Genomic DNA, 12278 nt, shown 5'->3' with positions numbered 1-12278 from the left:
TACTTTAACGCATTATATTGATCCATATAAGCAAAACAACACAATCATAATCACAAACAAACCATATCATTCACTTGGCATTCTAAGGCCCCATATTTCATATCAAGAGGTTCTTAGGCCTCATATATCACATATCAATCGACTAATAAATCTCATATGAAATATCACTTTTCAAGAGGTTCTTAGGTGTAACACCCCGAGCTAGGCTCGAATATTACCGAAAAGATATAGCGTATGCATGGGATTACCGTAGAACATGAACTACATGAACAAGAAAAGGATTCGGTGAATCCAACATCAAAATCAAACACAAAAATGCATAAAATAGGGCGAATGAATCCTGGATCCATGTAAGTCCAAGCCCAAGTCCTAGTGCAAGCATCAATCAACCATCACTTCTTGGATTCTCGAGATTTACTTCAAAAAGTGTACTAAACAAGGTCAACACTAGGTTGGTGAGTTCGTAAGAGAGAATGACAAGGATCTAATGACAAATCCATTCCCCATGCGAACAAAATAACGAGCAAGGAACACACTTACAGTAAGTCCTGAAAGGACACAAGTACTCAATTTAGGTTGGCTTATAGTGCAAACTAGTCCCACATGTATCCATTGCACAAATTATACAATAGCTAGAACACATATAATGCACAAGAACACCAAAATATCGACATCAATACGTATCCACTACGTTCTAAAATGTCAAACATGTTCGTCAATGTCCCTCAATTGTTCTCATGTCATTCAATTGTCATCAAGTACGTATCGTACCCGTTCACTGTCATCAAGTACGTATAGTACCCGTTTATTGCACTTGCACACATTGTCATCATGCACCTCATTGTACTCAATTGCACATCATGCACCTTATTGTACTTAATTGCACATCATGCATCTCATTGTACTTAATTGCACATAAGTTGTTCATCGATGACCATCAATGTCCGCCCATAACCAAAAACACCATGTGTATATACTTCGTACGATACTACTTTTGAACGGCCTTTGATGCTTATATATAGGGTCACCCGCAGCCTTCCCACCACATCTCCAACCTTTCAAAGGCATTACCGTCCTCCATATATACACAACTAATCTGTAACAACTCAACATACATATGCAATAACCATACAACAATTCACATAATTGCACATCTACAAAACCGTTACACAACATGTAAATCCATAAATCAATCAATGTTTCCATAACAACCATGTACATCAATGACCCTCACACGTGTATTCACATAATGAACTACATCAAGATATTTAGAATACACCTAGTTAGCAAGAACAAGTAATAATGATATCAAGAATTATCCTAACAAGTCCTATGTTTTCATGCATGCACACATTGTCCCTCAATTGTCATCTTGTCCTCCATAATGTCATCAATCAAGGAAATCAAGCGTATACACAATTTAACTATGTCATCAATCAAGGCAAAACATATAATTGCACAATCAAACAAGTTAACACACAAAGGTTGTACACTTTTCAGCCCGAATCTCAATTGAGTAGGGAGCTACGAAACTCACCTTGGTTTCCAAGCAAAACGACAAGATAATGTCGAGCTATAAATGTCCAACAACCGTCACGTGTCCACAACCTATCAACATATATCATAGTATCATCAACGTCAACTCTATAACCCAACACAAGTTGTTTAAGTAAGTTTAAGTCACGCCAAAATCCCACAAACGCCTTAATGACTCTCCCGAGCATGAACTAGAACACTTTGATTCAACATTTTAGAAATTGAGAAGCATTCAGTCAAAATGGATAATACCATAAGAAAGTAGACTCTGATACGATTCCAAACGATAGGTCATACGTTAAAAAAGGAGTTACGGTTTGAAAGTTAGAGCCGTTTAAAAATGTTATCAAATTCAGTCCTTAACGGGCGTTACCAAAAGTAACGGCCGTTACAGGACTAACGGGCATTACAATCTGCAGATTCTTGAAGGTAAAAACGACCCAAACTCAATTCTTGACCTTGAAATCGATTTAGGAGGTTCCAAGACTCATTTTGAAGCATAATTAAACATCATTAAATATAACTAAACGTGTTTCATCATTCAAATCCAACCCTTTAACCCATTTACATGTCCAAATCATTCTTGACCCATTTGAACTCAAAGTTGACCCAAAACCCTAGTTTTTGGCTTAGAATTCGATTGAGGAGTTCTTGGCCCCGTTTTTACACATAACCAACTCATTTGAACATAACCCACTCAATAATTTCACTTCATAACATCACTTTTGACCCAAAATGATTTTTGACCTAATTTTGAAGACTTGAAACCCTAATTTCTGAATTTTGGAGCTAAGAGACCAAGAGTGTTTAGATTTAGTTGATATACATGTTTAACAACTTGAAAAGATGAATTTGAGCTAGTAAACACTTACCAAAACCTCCACAAGCAATCAAACCCGAATATGACCTAATTGAAGCCTTTTTCTTGCACTTTGAAACTTGAATTCTTGATATGTAGTAAGAATAATGATATAGATTATGATTTTGTTAATATTTTAGCTTGAATCTTCATTAAATGTGTTTAGATCTTAGAGAGAGTGAAGAGATTGAGAATGTGTGTGTGTTTGCATTAACTAGAGAAAGAAAAAGGGAGGAAGAGAAGTAAATGAATGGATGAAATGAATGGGAGGGGATTGAATAGGGTTGGGTGAACCCACATGGGTCATGGGTTTGGGTAAGACCCATGGATAAGTTTCATTTTTTCCATTTGCTAGATAATTTAAATGTTTTCCAATTGTAAGCATCGATTAGCACGACTAATGACCTCGACTAGCACATAAGTCCAACATTTGAATGACGAATTGATCTATATGAACACATTACACTTAAATGAACTCCAATTTACACTTGAACTATATTGGCCTACTCAATAATTATTAAAATTGTACATGTGGTCAAACGGTCAAAGTTACAATTGTTATATCATTCCCCCGTTAAGGGAATTTCGTCCCGAAATTCGATAGAACCCTAATCACTAAACAAATGCGTGTAATTAGACCTCATTTGGTCTTCCCGCTCCCAAGTGAATTCGGCTCCACGTTTAGTTTGCCCTCGGACCTTGTCTATCGTATAACGTTTGTCCTCCAGTTTCTTGTCCTCACGCTCTAATATCTCTATCGGCTTTGCAACAAAATTGAGCTTCTTGTCCACTTGAATCTCGTTTATAGGTACGTGTAATGTAGGACCCGCCAAGCACTTCCCTAAGTTACAAATTTGGAACACATCATGCACACTGTTATGTTCTTGAGGTAGCTTTAATCGGTAAACCCCCCTTTTTTTTCCAATTGTAAGCATCGATTAGCATGACTAATGACCTCGACTAGCACATAAGTCCAACATTTGAACGACGAATTGATCTATATGAACACATTGCACTTAAATAAACTCCAATTTGCACTTGAACTATATTGGCCTACTCAATAATTATTAAAATAGTACATGTGGTCAAACGGTCAAAGTTACAATTATTACATTAGGCCTCATGTCACATTTATATCTAGCCTCTACTTAGGCTTAACGCCAAATCGATTACAACATACAGAATCCACCATCATATGATAACCGACCCAACACTTATATAAAGGTATGCAAATATACTCACCTCCTTCGTGAATCGAATCAACAACTCATAACAACAGCAAATGCACAATTTCAAGCTTTCAACCTATCATTATATCATAATTCGCATATAAGGCAATATTCATATTATTGACTAACTCAACTTAATCATTCTAACTTTTCACTGGCATTCCTAACTCAAAACCCATCTTGTTTTGTCATTGAGTTGTTTTCTTTTTCATTGTTTCAATAGATAACTCAACTCATCATTTTCATCATCATTTAAATCAACTAGTGAAAATCATCAATTTTTCAAATATTAAATTTGTATGCCAACACATACATATACTTAGTTAAACTCATGAAGCAACTCAATACAACTAGGTTTTTACAAGAATTTGGGGAAAATTATAAATTATTTAATTTCTAGCAAAAATCCCCAAATTGGGTTACTTCAAGAACCCTAAATTATCACAATAATCAACACTAGATTATAAAGATTGTTTCTTCTTGATTTCTTCTACTATTTTCCGTTTCTTCGTTGAATTGGTGTTCTTCCATACTATATAAAAGGAGATAAAATGGTTCAAACACATAACCTATCTCTACCTTATGAACTTTAAGCCAAAATCTACAACTTTATACTAGACAATTCCAAGTTTGATGCGGTTAAATTATTAAGATGTTAGTATTTCAATCACAATAATGACGGCCTTATTGTGCTTCCATACTAACAAGTTTATAAGTTAACGCTCCATCAACACTCTTTCGGGTCTCATATAAAATTACTAAACACCTAAGGTCAAGTCATGTTTAAGGTTTAAGTCTAGGCATTCACTCAACAAGGGAATACCTAAATCCCTTAAACATCGGCTCTGATACCACTTGAAAGGACTCAACCCAAGTGAAAGCGTAATTGTTGAAAACCAAATCTTTGTATCTTATACTTGGAAAAATACGGTCATTTTTCGCGAAAAATCAAAATGTTGCAATTCAAGAAAAGACACTTGGAATGTTTTTAAAATGATGTAAATAGACTACTATATAAGTTTCAGGACCCAAAATGGTCAAACGAAGGCTCGGAAAAAATTAAGGTTCGAAGACAGTAGAGCACGACCTTTGCATTTTGCAAGAGTCGTGCTTTGTGCATAGGCCGTTCTCTACTGTCTTCGAACCTTGATTTTTCTCGAACCTTCGTTTGACCTTTTTGGGTCCTGAAACTTATATAGTAGACTATTTACATCATTTTAAGAATATTCCAAGTGTCTTTTCTTGAATTGCAACATTTGAATTTTTCACAAAAAGTTGGCCGTATTTTTCTAAGTATAAGATATAAAGATTTGGTTTTCAATAATTACTCTTTCATTTGGGTTGAGTCTTTTCAACAAGTCATACGCCTGCACAATGCGACGGCGATGGTGGTAGTGGCACGGGGTGGTGGTGGGGGGCGATAGCAGCAACAGGTGGCGGCGGTGACGGGTGGAGGGACGGAAATGGTGGTAGAATGTAAAAGTAATTGACGTTATATGAGGTAGTGTAATTATTTTAAGAATTTAAAGATTTATGTTGTAAATTATTTCATTAAGGGTATTATAGATATATTAGGTAAAGATGTTTAAATTAATGAATAAATAAGGGGGTATTTTGGGTAGTTTAAATTGTAATTTGAGAAAAGGGAAGGAGGTTGATGTTTTATATAGTACTATAGATTATAGATATATATTAGAGATTTAGACAATGTTTTCGCGACCAGACCGGCCAGTTAGACTGATGTGGCCGGGAACCAGTAAGCATAATGGTCCAGTTATGATGTAAAAACGGTTCTGTACTCGAACAAGTGGTCGAACCGGAAACCGGCGGTCGAACCAGAAAACTAGTCGAACCGGTCATTGACTTTTAGTTAACTTTGGCTAAAAAGAGATTATAACTTGCGATGATGTCTACGGAATTGCACCACGTTACTCATACCTTTGACGGAGATGGAACACGTTGCGGGTGATGTATTTATATTCATATATTATAACTTTTTATATGTAGTATAGCTTATTAAACTTATAATGTCATTCGATTCTCTAATCCGGTCCAACCGATCCGACTGATCCAACCAGTGACCAATAAGGAGACCGGTTTGCATTTCGGTCCGGTTCTGGAAACATTGGATTTAGATATAGCAGATTTTCTATACTATTATATAAAAATTATACCACTTTTGTTGAAAAGTTAGAAAAAAAAATGCAACATGACCATTATATCCTATATGAAAAAATTTAAATTCTTAGTCCCTTATCTTTTAAAATATCTCTACTAGACCTAGATCAATTATTTAACATAATTTACATTTACATCAACATACATCACTCAACACTGCTACCATTACCAAGAGTCGCGCCATCACCACATGTCAACGACACCATCATACCGTGGTCACAAATACCATCGTCGCATTGCACAGATACCATGCTAATTATTATTAAAAAAAATTAAGTTAATAATGACTAAATGGTCATCTTTATGTTATGAGTCGAAATTTAAACGGTTTTATTTTTATGGTAGAGATGATGTTTTATATTTCTATTTATGAAAAGAATTTTCAGACTTATAAGAAGTTAATTAGAATCCAAGACATTTGTTTTTAAAAACAAAAATGTTAACCAAGTTTCAAACCTTGCTTGTTATATTATATTAGTATATTATAGTATATTAAATACATTATTATTATATATACTACAATAAAAATAAGTTACAATGTATAAGTTTTTTAAGCATGAAATGTACAAGCTCTTATAATACATACTAATTTTAATCAAATTTCGTTTTAACCCCTAAAATTTTATTTTTTTTTAACTTTTACCCGCATCAACTTTTTCGTTTTCATTTTCGTGACACAAAAGTTTAGGTTCTCACGTTTTTATAAAACGACTTTCACACAATTACGTTTTTACTTTTAAACATTTCGTCTTTGATTATTCTTCATCCGTCTTTTTATACATATAACATTTTCAATATACAATAACTTTTATCATCGTTACGTCTTATGTTCATGTTACATTTAAAACATTACTACAGTTATTGTTTATGTTTTTATACATCATAATATTCATTTACATTTTTTTTTACTATTATTGTTGCACGTTTAGTTGTTTTTTAAACAAATAAATTTCTATCTTTTAACTTTTACCCCACATAAAAATTTTTGTTTTCATTTTTCCTGACACTAAACTTTTGGGTTCTCATGTTTTCATCAAACAAATCGCACACAGTCACCGATTTACTTTTATGGATTTTGTTTTTGATCATTTTCTTCTGTCTTTATATATATATATATATAATGTTTTTAATATATAATAACTTTAATCATACTTACGTCTTACGTTCATGTTACATTTAAAACATTAATATACTTATTGTTTATGTTTTTATACAACTCATTATTTCTTTACAATATTTTTATTGGTATTATTACATGCTTAGTTGTCATTTCTAAAGTTTGAGTTCGAATATTTGATGTAATTTGCCAAAACTTAATTTTCTAAAAAATATCCTCCGCGGCAACGCACGGGTTCAATAAGTAGTTATATACTATGGCTATATTATTCTTATATTATATTTTATTATATTATATTAAATATATTATATTATATACCCTATATTAACTTAATTGGAATCATAAACAGTAGCCACTGATGAACAGTAACTCCCATTAATTGCTTTATATAGTAGTTTTAAAAAAATATAAATAAAAGCTACTTGATAGAATTGGCTAAAGCCTTTACTTATTTAGGTGAGGTTTTTAGTTTGAAACTGGCGGACGACATTAGTAATTTTTTACCTTTGCTTTTGACTTCTTTTTTTTAATAGAATAGACTTTTTAACTTTTAACTTTTTTTTTTCTAATATAAACTTTTGATATTTTATTTTATTCTTTTGCTTTTTAACTTTTAAAATATTTTGTTTATCTTTTAAAGTTTAACTACTTTACTTTTAAAAGGAAAATTGGTTTATCTTTTTAATTATATATGACAAATTTTTAAGCGTGACTTTCAAATAACACATATCTATGATTTGGTCTTGGTATTTTTCTGTTTTTAAAAACGCATCGTAACATACACATACAAGATAATTGAAGTCTTGTTAATGCGGGACATGTAAATTACTAGTTGTTATACAATATATTTAAGTTATATCGTATATGACATCAGATTAAATTATAGCGTATAGTATTATGTTATTTTACTAGTCTAATATCTATGCAGTATATATGTCATACAATTGAATATTTGTAAAGATTTTTTTTAGAAAAATATGATTCTCTTAAAATTATATGCATTTGGTATCTCCAACTTCTATATTATAATTTGATGTGCATATGTTAATCGTTCATATATGAACAATCAAGTTATACTTATAATTACCTACCTTCGTATGTGAATAGTTTCCACATGAACCTTACCCTATATATACCATATATATATATATATATATGGGAAAAGTAAAAATAAGGGGCAGAGAGTGGAATCATCAACAGTAGCCACTGAACCGTAACTCCTATTAGTTGCTTTATATAGTAGTTTTGAAAAACTTTAAACAAAAGCTACCTGATAGAATTGGCTAAAGCCCTTACTTATGTAGGTGAGGTCTTTAGTTCAAAACCAGCGGACGACATTAGTAAACTTTTACCTTCGTTTTTACTGAATTTCTTTTGTTGTAGCCATACAGCTTCCTCTATTGTTTTTATTTTTGTAGACTTTTTTGCTTTTGAATTCTTTTTTTTTTCTAATAAAATAGACTTTTTAACTTTTAACTTTTTTTTTTCTAACAGAAACTTTTGATATTTTATTTTATTTTTTTGCTTTTTAACTTTTAACATATTTTGTTTATCTTTTAAAGTTTAACTACTTTAATTTTAAAAGAAAAATTGGTTTATCTTTTTAATTATATATGAATCATGACTTTCGAATAACACATATCATAATTTGGCAATTATGATAATTAGTGACCAAATTTGGAGTGGTCACTTTTCGTCACTAAAGCTCCATCACTAATTATGTTTAGAGACCAAAAAATGTTAATTTTTTGGCCACTAATTTTGTTTAGTGACCATTTTTTTCTTAATGATAACTAAATAAAGTTATTAGTGACCAAATTTTAGTTGTCACTAAGCAAAATGGTCACTAATTTACATTTTTCTTGTAGTGTAATTTTCATCATAACATAATTAGATTTATAGAGAAAAGACATGTTAAAATATAACTGAAGCGTGCATGGTTTTAACATAGTACATACATATAGGGTAATGTTTAAATGAGAATGTGACTTAAAGAAAAAAAAAGTAGTTTATAATATTTTTTCACTTTTTTTTTTGCATCTTTTATTTTTAATAAAATTTATTTTTGAAAAAAATAGTAAAAAATACATACATGTTTAGTTATATACATTATACATGTGTAAATTGCATACCTTACATATTTATAAGATATAGATTGGTGTCCACGCAATGCGGCGGTGGTGAGGCGGCGACGGTGTGATTATTAACGTAAAAATAATTTCATTGCGGTCGGCGATGTGATAAATTTTTACGGTGGAATGTGAAAGGGGGAAGGAAGGAACGAATTCTGAATTAGTGTTTTTTTTGTTTGCTTCTACGTGAGGGAGAGATAGAGGTTGAGTTAATTTTAAGGGCATTTTAGTCATAGTCTATAAAATATAAATAAGTATGTATTAAGATGGAGGGTAAATTAGACATATCAGGTTTTTAAATTTAAGGGAGGGGATTGGGTTTGTTTTGTAAGGAAATATAGATATACACACATGAAAATAAATATAAAAAAAATTATACACGTGTAAGGAATTATATTGGCTTATAGCTTGTAATGTTCATTGACATAGATGATTTATACGGGTGAAACCTCGGTGGCAAGACAATTCTTTAATGAAGGGACTTGGGTTTGGTAACCCCAGGTTCAAATCTTGGAGGAGGCAAGGGTTACCTCTTTTAATCGTTGTGCCTTCAGGCGGATTAGTATGAGGTTTTCCTCTCACCGGGTATTTGATATAGGCATTTCTACTTTGAAAGAGCTTTCTAACGCGGACCCAGTTAAATCAACGTATGCTAGATCCCTCGCTGTCGAATCTCGACACAAAATTTCAAGCAAAATTCATTTTAAGAAAAAAGTATAAACTGGACGAAGTACATCATAGTAAATACTTGTTAGTGATATATCTTTTGCTATAATTATTATTATTATTATTATTTTACTATATTACTTCTCCTACTTTTCTTATATATACAATGATTATTTATTCATATAAACTATAATTAATGTGATATTCATCATATGTATTTTGATATTTATTTACGTATAATTGATCTAAAAAATAATGTCATATAATTATTTATTAATTAAAATAATTTATTAAATGAATGGATTTTTAAATTTATTAAATATCTACCAAAAAGTACTAAAAGTAGAACTTATCTCTTAATTGAAAATCACAATAATAAATTAAAGTACCACATATAATACGTAACTTTTATATATGGTATTAATATTAATTATTAATTTATAATAATATAAGTAAAAGAGGAAGTTGAGTTACACTTGTCACCCCTAAAATCTCTTTATAGGTCTAATACTTTCTCCTAATTACTCTAGAATTTATATTAATATTTGTAGAAAAAGTATTATTAATTTACACTTTTTTGTTTTCCATCAATAATAATTACACTTTTTAGCCTTGAGTTTTTATTTTATATTTATTTTTAGCCATCAACTTGAGACGATTTTAATCATTTAATTCATCATTTAATTTATTAAAAAAATTTCAACATATGAAATATTTTCTACAAAAAGTTATTTCAAAGATGAAATACAATATATGTATTCAATGTAATTTTGACTTTTATTGACTTTATAGATTTTTTAAATAAATCCTTTTTTTTAATCAAAACAGATCTTTTTAGATTTTAAAGATATATAATATTCTTAAAACTATTTCAATAAAGTATTATATATACAAGTTAAATTTTTATTAATTATCCTCATTCATATTATTCTTTTCCATCCTATCTTTAATAAACAAATCAAGTTAAGTAAATTTCTCAACAAAAGAAACATACGGGTTTCTTTTTTTGTTCGTGTTTATTTATTATTTGATATTTGTTATGTTATTGTTATTTTTCATTTTCTTTAATTTAGTTTGTTGTCAATTATAGTTTGATTGTGACTTCTTCTTCTACTACAAAAGAGTTTATTATTTTAAGTCTGTTTTGTTCATGTTATTTTTTTTTTTACCTGTTTTGTTGCTAATTATTTTGATATATATGTTGAAACTATCCGTTCAACAGACAGAGTTGAAAACTAGTATATTAATATATGTTGATTAACAAATAAGGTACATAATGTCACCATTTGATTTAAAGTCACAATTCAATATTTGTTTTCATCCACTAATTTAGGCTTTTTCAAAAAATATTTTCATGTCCTTTTTTATAATTATTGGTAGATGGTGTATATAAGGTATGTTAATCATATGTATAATGTCTAATATGTCTAATCATGAATAAACTCATAGTATCTCCAACTATTACTTATGACCATGTGCATACAAAACATGTGCATACAAAACATTAACTGCTTTCCATATATACTTGGAAAATACTAGGGGAATGAAAATACGGCAAGTTCGTGTGAATTTGACAGTTTAGTTATGACTAGTTAACATGTAATTTCTTAACCAAATGCTTAGGATATTAATCAATTCTACACAGTTTTATTCTACACAATAAATGCGTATAAATTTAAAAATTTCACATTTAAAAGTGTGGAAAATTAAAAGTGTTCACACTAATAAGTGTGTACAAAATTTACATTTTATACACTTATAAGTGTGAAGATCATTTCTCCGCGGGCGATTTCCTTGCACTTGTGTAAAAATCACCCGCGAAAAAATTATTTTTATAGTGCGTACAAATCATCTGCGAAGAAATGATCTTTACATTAATTAAAAGCGTGTACAAATCTAAGATTTTACACACTTATTAGTGTGTAAAAATTTTCTTCGCACTTTAAATGTGAAACTTGTAACTTTTTTCTCACTTTTTAGTGTACGTAGACTATTTGTATACATTTTTAAAGTGCGAATAACTGAGCAAATATTTTCGTATTTTTAAAAAGTGGTGCGTACAAACGATAAATTTTTTTGTAGTGATACAAATTTCAAGCGTTGCTATTTACGCAGGAACACGAGGAGCTGTTTGATGATCTTCCAAGCTCTACTATCATCGGTCGATCGTGATTGTTTGAGTGGTTGGGGAGGACATGTCATTTCATGTCTCTTCAATTGTAACGTGTGTTCTCCAGATCGCAGTTTTGTTATAAGTATTTGTTTCATTCAGTATCGTTTTACTTGTGCATGCAAACTACATTAATTATGGAGTTTAGATCTTGTCTAATAAAGAACTTCTTTCAGATATCTTATTTAAAATATGAAGAATATATATAAGCTGGTATAGGGTCAAATGCAAGAGGTTTGACTTTTTCATACCACGAAGCTTTCAATCTCTTTTGGTCCCGTTTCAAGTTCTTTGATAGTTTTGTTATATGAGGTTGGCGGTATATATTATTGTCATACAGTAGAAAATTTCCTTACAAGGAAATTATGGTAGACAAATTCATTATGGTAGA

The sequence above is a fragment of the Erigeron canadensis genome, chromosome 5 (genome assembly GCF_010389155.1).
Source record: "Erigeron canadensis isolate Cc75 chromosome 5, C_canadensis_v1, whole genome shotgun sequence".
Taxonomy (NCBI): Eukaryota; Viridiplantae; Streptophyta; class Magnoliopsida; order Asterales; family Asteraceae; genus Erigeron; species Erigeron canadensis.
This window is presented reverse-complemented; position numbering follows the sequence as displayed.